This window comes from Agelaius tricolor, unplaced genomic scaffold (assembly GCF_023055355.1).
Source record: "Agelaius tricolor isolate 1412-34295 unplaced genomic scaffold, bAgeTri1.0.p SCAF_43, whole genome shotgun sequence".
Classification (NCBI taxonomy): Eukaryota; Metazoa; Chordata; class Aves; order Passeriformes; family Icteridae; genus Agelaius; species Agelaius tricolor.
In genome coordinates, this window is record NW_027269303.1 from 1,020,780 (window position 1) to 1,034,871 (window position 14,092).

The window sequence follows — 14,092 nt, forward strand, 5'->3', positions numbered from 1 at the left end:
CTTGTCACCCAGACCATGCCACTGAGTACCACTGGAGAGGGACAGTGACTCTGCCACCTCCCCCCTGGCCAGCCCATTCCAGTTCCCACTCACCCTTTCTGTGAAGAACTCCTTCCTATTGTCCAGCCTGAGCCTCCCCTGGTGCAGCTTAAGGCTGAGTCTTCTTGTCCTGCCCTCCAGCAGATCCACACTCACACCCAGCTTGGTGCCATCTGCAATTTGTGAATGCTGGACTCGATCCCCTCACCCAGATCATCAGTGAAGATATTAAACAGGGCTGGGCCCAGCACAGATCCCTGGGGACAGCACCAGTGCCTGGACACCAGCTGGGTGCAGCACCATCCCCACCACTCTCTGGGCCCAGCCTCCAGCCAGCTCTTAAATCTCCCAGCCAGGAGGGAACCTGCCCAAGCCGTGGGCTGCAGCTTTTCCAGGGAATGCTGTCAGAGACAGAGTCAAAGGCTCTGCTGGACTCCAGGCACACAACATCCACAGCCTTTCCCACATCCACAGGTGGGTCACCTGGGCATAAAAGGAGACCAGGTTGGTCAGGCAGGACCTGCCAGCCCTAAATCCACGCAGGCTGGCTCTGATCCCTGGGCCATCCTGTGCGTGCCCTGTGATGGCACTCAAGGTGATCTGTTCCATAACCTTGCCGGGCACCCAGGTCAGGCTGACAGGCCTGGAGTTCCCCAGCTCCTCCTTCCAGCCCTTCCTGGGCATGGGCTCACCCTGGCACCTCCAGTGCTCTGGGCCCTCCCTGCTGAGCCAGGACTGATGGTAAATGATGGAGAGCAGCTTGGGGAGCTCATCCACAGCTCCCTCATCCCCCTGGGATGGATCCCATCTGATCCCATACACCTGTGAGCATCTGAGTGGCTCAGCAGGTCCCCAGCTGCTTCCTCCTGGATTCCAGGGGGCTGTTCTGCTCCCTGTGCCCATCTACCAGCTCAGGAGAACACTTGTCCTGAAGACAACCTGTCCTAATATTGAAAATTGAGAGAAACAAGTGTAAAGTAGCTCAGCCTTTTCCTTATTTTTAGTTACTATATTCCCCACTGCACTCAAAAAAGAGTAGAGGTTCTCCTTATCTTATCGTTAGATAATACTTTATTTATAGAAACATTTTCTATTATTTTTCACAGAAGTGGCCAGGTTAAGGTCTAATTGAGCTTTCACATCTGAACTTTTCTTTCTGCATAACCTAACAACATTCTTAAACACTTCCTAAGCTGCCTGACCTTCTGTCAAAAGTTCATGCATTCTTTTCATTCCCAAGTTCCTACAAAAGCACCATGTGGAGCCAGGACAGTCCTTTTCCTCACTAGCTCATCTTTTGCCACACTGGGACAGGCTGCTCCTTCCCCCTTAAGTTTACTTTCTTGAAATGTGTCACCCTTCCTTGACCCCTCTGTTTTTAAGGGCTGTTTCTCTTTAAAAAAATCAGTACCTGATTCAATATTCCCCAAATCAGCATCCTAAACAGGCCAAAGTCTGCCCTTCCTAATTCCAGTGTAGAAGTTTTGTTGCTGCCCCTCCTTCTTTCACAGAACATTGAAAACTTGATGATTTCATGATCACTGTGCCCCAGGCAGCCTCTGAGCCCCACATCTGCCCCCAGCCCTTCTCTCTCTGTGAACAGCAGCAGACAGAGCTTTCCTTGGCAGTGGGAGTGTTAGCAAAAATTCAGTGAAACAGAAAACTCCTTAACACCAGTGTAGCATTAAGAAGCAGCATTCTTTATTCAGCTGGATGCACAGGGGAGAGCTCCTCCCAAAGCCATGCAGGCTGAGTGCAGGAAAGTTTCTGTTTATTTTCTGTATTTTGCACACACATTCATTGATTGTCCTGGACTTAACATGCATATGATAATCATTTCCCCAAATTCATTAACACATTTCCCCTCCCCTTTACCCATGTGTTCTTCTGTCCTGGGGGTCTCTCTGGTGGTCCCTGGTGGTCGTGGACCCCAATGTTCCAGTGGGCCTGGCTGAGCTGGCAGGACCCTGAGGCTGCTGAACTTCCAGTTCCCCTTCTCACACAATGGGCGTTGTGTGGTTTCCATAGGCCTGGGGATGTGGAGAACAAGCTCCAGGTGTCAGCTCAGCTGGTGTAGGCAATTGATCATCTGGTAACATGAGGTCACAGAGTGGGCTATGACATCACAGAGTGGGTTATGTGAGGTCATTGATCAGATATGACATCATAGACTGCCTCTGTGACATCATTAGGCAGAGGTCTAATATCCCAGAGCAGACTATGACATCACAGAGTTGGCTGTGACATCAGAGACCAGCTGTGTGACATTAGAGAATGGGCTGTGACATCACAGAGCAGGCTGTGACATCACAGAGGGGCTGTGTGACATCCCAGAGGGGCTGTGTGACATCCCAGCAGGGCTGTGTCAGGTCACTGGGTTGGTCACTCCGCCCCAGCTCCCCCTCACAGTTTCTCCCAACAAGTCCAATGCTGTTCATGCCCAGCGGGGTCCCTGTCCCCCGGGATCCCCCCGGCCCACCTGGAGCCACAGCCTCCACCAAAGGATGTTCCACAGGATCCACCCCAGAGCCTGACATGGGGACAAGGGGCCAGGGCTGTGTGACCAGGACATCAAGGACGGGGATTATCCAGGTCACTGTGGCCTGGGTTGGGTTGCCCAGGGCAGGAAAGATGTCTGGCAGCTGGAGCAGGGTCTGGGAAGGGCCTCCAAGGTGGGGCTGGAGCCCCTGGGCTGTGAGCAGAGGCTGAGGGAGCTTGGCTTGTCCAGCCCCGAGCAGGGAAGGCTGAGGGGCTCCTCATCCCAGCCTGGCAGTACCAGCGAGGAGGGGATGGAGAACACAGAGCCAGGCTCTTCACCGGGGGCCTGGTGGGAGACAAAAGCCAATGGGTGGGAGGGGAAAGAGGGGAGATCAGCCAGGACAGGAGGAGATGAAATGAGTCAGGCTGGTTTCAGCATTTCCTCAGCACCAAGAGCAGCCTGACCTCCCTTCTCCATCCACCACTGACAGCTTTGCAAATCAGGAATTGTTGGAGCTGTTTTGCCCCCACTCCAGGACGAGCATCCTGATACAAGAACTTCATTGTGTTTATATCTATCACAGAGACACATTTGTCTAAAATTACTTTTAGGATGGAAATCACTTGTGGGTGGTGGACTCATCAGACACTGCTGGGACATTGCACTTAGCTCAGGGAAGAGCGTGAGTGTTATTAAATTGTGTCCAGTTCAACTGTGGTCTGTTGGCCATGAAGAGAAACTTTCTGTTACTCTGAGTCTCACCAGTTCCTGACCCCCAAAGGACACAAACCTGATGAGTTGTGGCTCCCACAGCAGGGGCTGCACTTGGACTTCCCTCCATAGCCAGAGCAGAGCTCCCTTGTCCCAGAGAGTCCCTGGCAAAGGAGGGATGAAGGAACCAGGATAGGCTGTGGGGATCAGGGGCAGGGCAGAGCCAGGGAGAAGAATGACTTTGGCATTTGATGGAGCTGTGCCTTCCCTTGGCTTTGTTGGCTGACAAGGAATGAACATCCCTCTGTGTCTCGGGCAGCTCCTTCTCCAAGGAAAGCAGGTGGGAGTGGGAGCCAAGGAGCTGAAAGCTGCAGGTGCAGCCTGGGCTGGAGGGAGCTCAGATTTGCACAAGGCTGCTCTGAGTGCCAGGGCTTGGATGGGGGAAATGGTGGGGTGGGGGTAGGGACAGAGTCTGATTGATTGTCAGCCATGGAGGGTCTTGATTTTCATATCCATTCAAACTGCACGAGGAGGTACTTGGATTCAGTGTCAATTGGAGATTGCACATATCGATTTATAAACAGGAAAAAATCCTTAACAGGACCTAAAAAATGTTTTCTCACTGGCTTTTTAAATATAATGCATTCACTTTGAACACACTATGGAAGTCTGTCAAATTAACCACAAAAGATTTGAACACTTAAATTATTCCCAGAGGCTTGGCTTGTTCAGGCGTTCTGAATGGTAATGAGCCTTGGGACACTGAATTCCTGCACTGAGGAGCTGAAGGCTGAACAAGTGATTTGGAAAATTAAATCAAATGATTCCCAGACGTTTGGCTTGTTAAGGTATTCTGAATGTTAATGAGCCCTGGGACACTGAATTCCTGCACTGAAGAGCTGAAGGCTGAACAAGCCTCTGGAGCAGGAAAATTCAGCAGCAGCCTCCAAGTTTCTGAGGATGTCAGCAGCCCCCAGTGAGGCCATCCCTGCCCAGAGACCGTGGGGGAATGGGCAGACAAGGAGAGCGTCCCTGGGGCTGGGGCAGCACAACTCAGAGGCACCAGCGGCTCCAGCTGGGCAATGGAGTGTGGAATGTGGCTGGGAAAGCCCTGCCTGGGCTGGGCCAAGCAGCACAGACAATTCCTGACCACCATCTCCAAAAAAACTCTCTCAAGCAGACATTTAAAGTAATTACAATTGTTTGTGTACTCTGAGTTGGAGCATTGGAGAAATACCAACAAGAGGTTCTCAGGAGCTCAAAACAACCAAAGAGCCTTTACTTCAGAAAATCACAGAAACTTTGGCAAATGGTTTAATGTCACATTCAATCAGCAGAAAACACTTCTCAAGGCATTACCTTGGCCCATTCAACTACATAAACTCTAAGCCTGTTCAATTTTAAGTTAATCAAAATTTGCAAATGGACAGAAATAGAAGAAGAAGACACAGAAAGAAAGACAAAAAAAGGGAAGCACACACAGAGCTTCCAACTCCTGGATTCCAGCAGAGTTCAGATGGAAATTCCAAGAGGATGCAGGGTCAAGATGTGTGCTTGCCTTGTGGTCAGCCTTCAATACCCCTTGGTCTCCCTGGGCCCTTCCCCCAGGTGGGGCTTGGGCTCATTTGGTCCCTCAGGAGCTGGGCTGGGGCTGCAGAGGTGGCTGTGGAGCATTGCCTGTGCTCTGCCAGGGCCTGGCAGCCACTGCTGGGCTGGGATAGAGGCTCTGGGGGGATTGGGGTTCCAGGGCAGGGCAGGGCTGGGCTTCCAGGGCAGGGCAAGGCTGGACCTGCCCCTTCCTCCCCCACACACAAAATGTTTTGAGCCAACAATCTCCTCCAGTCTCTCACAGTAAGGCAATTTTGCAGGTGAAATCCCAATTCTGGCCATGGGCATCTGGATGAGAAGGAAAATTATTTTCCATAGGAAGGGAAGCACACACCCTCTGTGTTTAGAAGGCAGGTGAGAGCCTCACTAGGCCAAGGCCAGCCAGACTTGTCAGGAATGGCAGATTTTGTCTGGGAGCAGTCTTTGCTTTTAGGGAATTTTGGAGGTGCAACCCCAATCTCAGCCATGGGCATCTGGAGAAGCAGGACAGTTCTTTTCCATTGGGAAGGAAAGCCCCAATGTTTCCGCAGCAGATGAGAAGAGACCCTCAACATGCCAGGGTCAGCTGGACAAGTCAGGTGGTCCCTGGGAGGCCAATCCAGCCAGACCTGTTCCGTGTTCCATTGGTTTTGTGGGCCCCATAGTGTCACAATGATGCCTTGGACCCATGGGGCCTCTCAGTGTCATAATGGTGCTTTGATTCCATGGGGTCCAGCAGTATCACAATAAACCCTTCTTTCAATTGGGTTCCACAGTGCCACCATGGCCCCAAGGTTCCAGAAGGCCCTGCAGTGTCACAATGGTCCCAATGATGCCATTAGGCCCCACAGTGTCACAATGGTCTCCGTGGTTCCCCAGGCCTCCACAATGTCGCGTGACTCCTCTGTTCCATGAGCCCTGCAATGTCATAATGGACCTTTGGAGCCTGGAGGTTTGCAGTGTCACAATGGTCCCCATTGGCTCCACAGTGTCACAATGGACCATTGATGACACAAGTCCCTGCAATGTCACCCTGGAGCTTTGGTTCCATTCAGCCCTGCAGTGTCACAAAGGCCCCTTGGTTTCACCAGGCCCCCAGTGTCACAATGGCCTCACTTGTTCCATGAGGCCTCACAGTGTCACAATGCTTTGCTTATTCCATTGGGCCTCACAGTGTCACAATGGTCTACATGATCCCATGAGTCGCCTCAGTGTCACAATGGTCTCCTTGGTTCCATGGTGCCCCGCAGTGTCACAATGGCCCCTTGGTTGTTCCATGGGGCTGTGAAGTGTTTTAATGGTCTCTCTATGGTTCCATGAGGCCTTGCAATGTCACAATGGACCTTTGGCTCCATGAGGCCCCGCGGTGACACAATGGACCCTTGGTTTGATGGGGCTTCCAGTGTCACAATGATTCCTGCATTCCATGGGGCCATACAGCACCAGTACAGTCCCCTTGGTTCCATGAGGCCCAGCAATGTCACAATGGTCTCCATGATTCCATTCAGCCTCACAGTGTCACAATGGTCCCTTGGTCTCACAGGGCCCCACAGTGTCACAATGGTCCCTTGGTTCCATGGGCCCTGTGCTGCTGCATTCCCCTCTTCCCTTCTCAGGCCGCCCTGCCAGCTGAGAAATGCTCCTTGGGGCTCGGCCTTGGCCAACAGCCCCTGGGCTCAGCTCCTCTGCAGCTCATCACAAACACTGTCTGCTCCAGGCACTGCTGCTGCCCAACCAGCTCCTGCTTTCTGGAGGAGCAGCCCTGGGAACTGGTTTTGTTCCCTCAGTGGCACAACATCCCTGTTCTCACACTGCCAAAGAAAGCTGTGGATGCCAAGTGTGGCCAGGATGACTTAACCTTACCTACATTACCTGTAGGTAAGGTTAAGTCACAAGGTCTAAGTGAAGTTAAACACTGCTAAGAGTTGATGATTTCCTTAGTTGTTATGTTTAATAAAAGTTATAAGCTGAGTTAAATACTGTTAAATGTTTATCCTCTGTAAAATTCCAAAGTCATAGGTTATAAATTAGATTAAATCCTGCTAAATGCTGTCCTTTGCTAAACGGTGAAATTGAAGGTGTCAGTTAAGGGTAAGGTATAAGCTAAGTTTCAGCTCTGTTAAACCTTAGGGCTGTATTCCTTTTATCCTTGCCCTCACTGTCCTTGTGTCACTCACACACAGGGACAGTTCTTGGCTCATTTCTGGTTTGATTGCCTGGATTTGCTTTGGTTTTGTTGTTGCTTTGTTTTCTTGGTGTCTCTGAAGTGTCCAGTCAGAAGCAAAATGACTCTTGCCAAGGAACTTTGTGGTGCTTAATATTAAATCTGGCTTTGCTGCTCCCTTGCTGGGGATTTTTTCAGCACTCTCAAGGCCTCCTTGGTACCAGGGTGAAGGAGCCCTGGCCCAGGCTCTGGCCCTGGGGGACACGGGGACACTGCCGGGGGGTCCCTGTCCCCCTGTGCCACACCCAGGGCCCCGGCCCCCGTCCCCGTGTCAGGCTCTGGGGTCGATCTCGTGGAACATCCTCTGGGGGAGGCTGCGGGGCCGGGGGCGGGGGGACCCGGGGGGACAGGGGACCCCGCTGTGCACGAGCAGGGTTGGACTGCTCTGGGGGGAACTGTGAGGGGGGCCGGGGCAGAGTGACCTCCCCAGTGACCTCACACAGCAACCTGTGATGTCACAGAGCCAAATCTGGGATGTCACCCTGGAATGTCATGCAGCTGCACTGTGATGCCGCAGAAGACTCTGTGATGTCAGAAACTCACCCTGTGATGTCATAATCTGTACTGTGATGTCATAGTCTGCTCTATGATATTACACAGCTGCCCAGTGATGTCACAATGCTCTCTCTGATGTCACAGAGCCACCCTCTATGAATTCAGGATCTGCTCTATGGCCTCACACCGTACTCTGTGATGTCACAGACAGATGTGTGATGTCACAAACCCCTCAATGATATCACAAAACCCTCTCTGTGATGTCATATTGCCACTTTGTAAGGTCACAGTATACACTCTGACCTCACAGCCAGCTCTATGATGCCATACAGCCATGCCATGATCTCACAGCCTGCTCTGTGATGTCACAGAACCCCTCTATGATGTCATACAGTTCCCTCTATGATGCTGTAGCTGCTCAGTGACCTCACAGAAAAAACTCTGTCTTGTCATAGCCCTGTCTGTGACCTCACACAGCCCATTCTGTGCTGTCGCACAGCCCCTTGCTGACATCACAACTGCTCTGTGCCTCCATGACACAGCCACAGAGGAGCTGCTGTGACACAGCCCCCTCTAGGACATGCCACAGCCCCTGCCAGTGCTGAGCCCCTGGGAGCTCTGTCTGTGCCCTGCTGGTGTCCCTGAGGGGCCCTGGCAGTGCCCCAGCCCTGCTGGGCTGTGCACAGGAGCTGCTCCTGGCCAGAGCTGTCTCTCTGCAGCTCTGCTGCCCTTGCCAGGAGCTGCCTCTGGGCCAGGAGCCCAGCCCAGCTCAGCAGCACAGACACAGCACAAGGGCTTTAATGACCCTCTGGGGCTTTGGTGCTCTTTGTGTCTACCGTGGCCAAAGTGCTGCCCAAGTTGGCTCTGGCAGGGCTGTCTTGCAGCTGCTGCCCATCCCTGTGGCCTGTGCAGCCCAGGCTGTCCTACGCTGTCCCTGCCCTGCGCCTCTGTCCCTGCAGGCTGTGGGCATCCCCCGGCTGCCCCACCTGGCTGGCCCCTTCCTTTGCTGACAGCTCTGCCTCCTGCCTGCCTCTGCCTGCCCACACAAAGCCTTGGGCTGATACCAAAAGGGTTCATTCAATTTTTACTGTGCCTGTGAACTTTCAGCACAGGAACAAGCCATGCAGGGGCTGCTTTCCCAGCAAGGATGGTTGGAAGACAAGAAGACATCTAGCTCAAGAATGTAATGGCAGAAAAAAGAAGGACTGAAACTGGGAACTTGGGGTGGATTTTATGGTAATGGGTAAATTGTAATACACATTTAGTGATGCTGGTAGAATTACACGTCCACATAGGGTTAGGAGTTATCCCTAACTAGACCTCAGGCCGGAATAAATGATACCCTCTTAAACAGCAATTTAGTGTTAATGAGTCCTATTCTGATATTTTGGCTTTGATAGTAGTGAGGCCTCACAGAACCAAGGATTCAGCTGTGACACTGAGCAAACCCATGGAATAAAGGGTCCATTGTGACAGCATGGCACCCCATGGAACCAAAATCCATTTTGGCTCATTGGGGCCACATTGAAAAAATGGCCCATTGTGAAACTGCACATTCAAGGAGACCATTGTGACACTGAAAAACCTCTGGGAACCATGGGGCCATTCCGACACAGCAAGGCCTGGTAGAACCATGGGCCCATTGTGACACTGCAGAACCTCACGGAACCAAGGTGACCGTGTTCTGCTATGGAACCTCATGGAACAAATGGTCCATGGTGACCCTGCAGAACCAAGGAGACTGCTGTGGGCAGTGTGAAAGCTCATGGAACCAGAAATCCATTGTGACACAGCAAGGCCTTATGGAACCAAGGGTCCGTTGTTAAACTCTGTGGCCTCATGGAATCATGAGCCATTGTGACACAGCGTGGCCACATGGAGCCAAGGGGCTACTGTGATACTGCAGATCCAAGGAGGCCATTGGGATTGAGAAACCTCATGGAACCGAGAGTTCATTTTTACACTGTGGGGCCGGTGGAACCAAGGGGACCACAGTGACTTTGTGGGGCCTCATGGAACAATGGAGACTGTTCTGACACTTTGGGACCCACTGGAACCAAAGGACCATTATAGAATGGCACGGCCTCAAGGAATCAAGGGGACTACAGTGAACCTTGGGGATCTCCATGGGATGAAGGGTCCAAGGAACCAAGGTTACCATTGTGACACTCTGGGGCATCATGGAACCAAAGGTCCATTGTGACACAGCAGGACCTTGTGGAGCCAAGGGGACCACAGAGACACTGCGGGGCTCAGTGAAACCAATGGTCTGTTGTGACACTGCAAGGCCTTATGGAATCACGGAGACCACTGTGACACCAAAGGCCTCATTGAAACAAGGGGCCATTGTGACACTACAAGGCCTCTTGGAAGCAAGGAATCATTGTGGTACCATGGAGCGTTGGCAGGCCAAGGGGCAGTTGTCACACTGTGTGGCACCAAGGAGTCCATTGTGACACTACAGGGCCCCATGGAACTAAGGATTAATGGAACAGTGCTGGAACACATGGAACCAAAGGTCCATTGTGACACTGTGGGGCCTCATGAAATCCTGGAGGCCATTATGACACTTTGAGGCCTCGTTGAATCAAGGGGCTCTGCAGGGCCTCATGGAACCAAGGAGCCCCTTCTGACACTGTGAGTACCCATGGAACCAAGGTCTAGTGTGACACCATGGAACCAAGGAGACTGTTGTTGTCTGGTTTTGGCAGTACAAAAGCTCATGGAACAAAAAGTCCATTGTGACACTGTGGGGCCTCATAGAACCAAGGAGACTGATATGACACTTAGGGACCCACTGGAACCAAGGGGCCATTGTGACACCACAGGGCCTCATAGAACCAAGGAGCCATTGTAGCACAGCAGGGCCTCATGGAATCAAGGGGATCACAGTGACCCTGTGGGGCTCCAAAGGGGCCGTGGGGCACTATAAGGGGCTGTGGGGCTCCATGAGACCATGGGACCATTCTAACTGTGAAACCAAGGATACTATTGTTACACTATGGGGCATCATGGAACCAAGGAGGCCATTGTGATCCAGTCGGGGAACCTGCTGAGACTATTGTGACACTTCAAGGGCCATTGTGGAGCTGCAGGGCCTCGTGGAACAAATGAGACCATTGTGACATGGCACAGCCTCATGGGAGCAAGGGGCCATTGTGACACTATGGGTCTTGTAGAGCTGAGGGGCCCTTGTGACCCTGAGTGGCACCATGGAACCAAGGAGAGCACTGTGACACTGTAGGGCTCCATGGAACTGAGAACTCGTGTGGGAGTGAGGAGCCCAATGGAACCAAAGGGCCATTCTTTACTTCAGGGCTTTACACAACCAAGGTGCCATTGTGATACTGTGGAACCAAAAGAGACCATTGTGACACTGAGGGGCTTCATGGAACCAATGAGACCATTCTGGCACTCTGAGTCCCCATGGAACCAAGGGGCCATTGTGACACCACAGGGCCTCACAGAACCAAGGCAGCCACTGTGAAACTGCAAGGTTTCATGGAAGCAAGGGACCATTGTGACACTGCGGGTCCCCATGGAAGCAAGGGGCCAGTGTAACACATCCAGGCCTGCTGGAACCAAGGGGCCATTGTGATCCTCAGGAACCCAAAAGAACCAAGGGGCCATTTTGAGACTCTGCGACCTCATGGAACCAAGGGGCCCATGTGGCATGGCACAGTCCCATGGAAACAAGCAAGGCCTCATGGACACTGCAAGGCCTCATGGAAGCAAGGGGCCATTGTGCCACTCTGGAGCCAAGGAGACCATTGTTATATCGCTGGGCCTCATGGAAACAAAGATCTGTTGTGATCCTACAGAGCCTCATGGAACCAAGGGGCCATTGTGATGCTGCAGGGCCCCAAGGATCCAAGAACATGGAACAGGTCTGGCTGGCTGGGCCTCCTGGGGGCTGCCTGACTGGTCCAGCTGACCTTGGCATGTTGAGGGTTGCTTCTCATCAGCCCCTGAAACCTTGGAGTTCTGTGCTTTCCTTCCTGTGGGAAAGAATTGTCCTTCTCCTCCAGGGGTTCATGGTTGAAATTGGGATTCCTCCCCCAAATTTGATTATATCCAAGGATTATTCCCATATGTCACCTGTCAGGACAGACAGCTCTGGCTGGCCTTGGCCTCTTGGGGGACACCTCTCATCTGCCTTCAAAACACTGGGGGCCTGTGCTTTTCTCCTCATGGGAAAAAACATCTTTCAAGACCAGGCATCCATGGCCAAAACTGAGAATTCACCTCCAGAATTCCTTAAATCCAAGGAGAGCTCCAGACAAAAGCTTTCAGGACTATCTAGGTTCCCTCAGCTTGCTAATGGCCAGCTCACATCTCCCTTTGAAGCACTGGGGTTCTGCACTTTCCTTCCTATGGAAAAGAACTGTCCTTCTTGTCCAAAGCCCAATAGACAAAAGTGGGGTTTGGCCTCCCAAATTCTGTCTCTCCAAGGATTCTTCCCTGACAACAGATCTGGCTGCCTTGGCCTCCTTGGGGTTGCCTCTAATCAGCCTTTGGAACACTGGGGCTCTGTCCTTTCCTTCCTATGGAGAACTGTCATTCCAGTCCAGGAACCCGTGGCTGAAATGGAATTCCACACCCAAAACTCCCCATATATCCAAAGGCTGCTTTCAGACAAAAGCTGCAAGGACAGACAGGTCTCACTGGCCTTGGCCTCTGGTGACTGCTTCTCATCTGCCTTCAAACCCTAGGGTTCTTTGGTTTCCTTCCTATAGAAAAGAACTGTCCCTCTTGTCCAGGTGCTCTTGGCCTCAAGCACTTGACCACTCTATAGGGACACAGGAGCTCTGTGCTCAGTGGGGTGGAGACTGAGGACATCGGAGGAGAGCCCTGGGAGGGACTGAAGAGTGGTTTTAGAGATGGCGGATCCTTTTGACATAGTAGAAAACAGCCAGAGAAAGAAAGAATTAATTCCAAAGGCACCTGGGGAGGTCCAGACTGGAAACCAGGAGAAAGGAATTTTCCTGCCAGGGCAGGGCTGTGGTGCAGCACGTCCCCCAGCAGGAGCCTGGAGCAGCCCAAGGCTTTGTGTGGGCAGGCAGAGGCAGGCAGGAGGCAGAGCAGTCAGCAAAGGAAGGGCCCAGCCAGGTGGGGCAGCCAGGGGATGCCCACAGCCTGCAGGGACAGAGGCACAGGGCAGGGACACCGTAGGACAGCCTGGGCTGCAAAGGGCACAGTGATGGGCAGCAGCTGCAAGACAGCCCTGACAGAGCCAACTTGGGCAGCACTTTGGCCATGGCAGACACAAAGAGCACCAAAGCCCCAGAGGGTCATTAAAGTCCTTGTGCTGTGTCTGTGCTGCTGAGCTGGGCCGGGCTCCTGGCCCAGAGGCAGCTCCTGGCAAGGGCAGCAGAGCTGCAGAGAGACAGCTCTGGCCAGGAGCAGCTCCTGTGCACAGCCCAGCAGGGCTGGGGCACTGCCAGGGCCCCTCAGGGACACCAGCAGGGCACAGACAGAGCTCCCAGGGGCTCAGCACTGCCAGGGGCTGTGGCATGTCCCAGAGGGGGCTGTGTCACAGCAGCTCCTCTGTGGCTGTGTCATGGAGGCACAGAGCAACTGTGATATCAGCAAGGGGCTGTGTGACAGCACAGAGTGGGCTGTGTGAGGTCACAGATTGGGCTATGACATCACAGAGTTCTTTGTGTGAGGTCATTGAGCAGCCACAGCATCATAGCGGATATTCTGTGACATCACAGAGCAGGCTGTGACATCATGGCAATGCTGTGTGACATCATTGAGGGGGCTGTGAGGTCAAAGTGTGTGCTGTGACATTCCAGAGTGGCAGTATGACATCACAGAGAGGGTTTTCTGGCATCACTGAGGGAGTTGTGACATCACACAGCTGTCTGTGACATCATAGTGTGAGGCCACAGAGCAGACTCTGCCATCATAGAGAGTAGCTCAGTGACATCAGAGAGGGGGTTGTGACATCACTGGGTGGCTGTGTAATATCATAGAGCAGCCTGTGACATCACAGAGCAGCTGTATCACATCATGGGGTGACATCTCATAGTTGGCTGTGTGACATCACAGGGGCTGTGTGACATCACAGAGGCTGTGTGAGGTCACTGGGGAGGTCACTCTGCCCTGGCCCCCTCACAGTTCCCCCCAGAGCAGTCCAACCCTGCTCGTGCACACCCCTGGGTCCCCCCGCCCCCGGCGCCGCAGCCTCCCCCAGAGGATGTTCCACGAGATCGACCCCAGAGCCTGACACAGGGACGGGGGGCCGGGGCCCTGGGGGTGGCACAGGGGGACAGGGACCCCCCGGCAGTGTCCCCGTGTCCCCCAGGGCCAGAGCCTGGGCCAGGGCTCCTTCACCCTGGTACCAAGGAGGCCTTGAGAGCGCTGAAAAAATCCCCAGCAAAGGAACAGGAAAAACCAGATTGAATATTAAGGGACAGCAGCACAAAGTTCCTTGGCAAGAGTCACTCTGCTCCTGACTGGACAATTCAGGCACACCAAGGAAACAAAGCAACAACAAAACCAAACAAAATCCAGGCAATCAAACCAGAAATGAACTGAGAACTGTCCCTGTG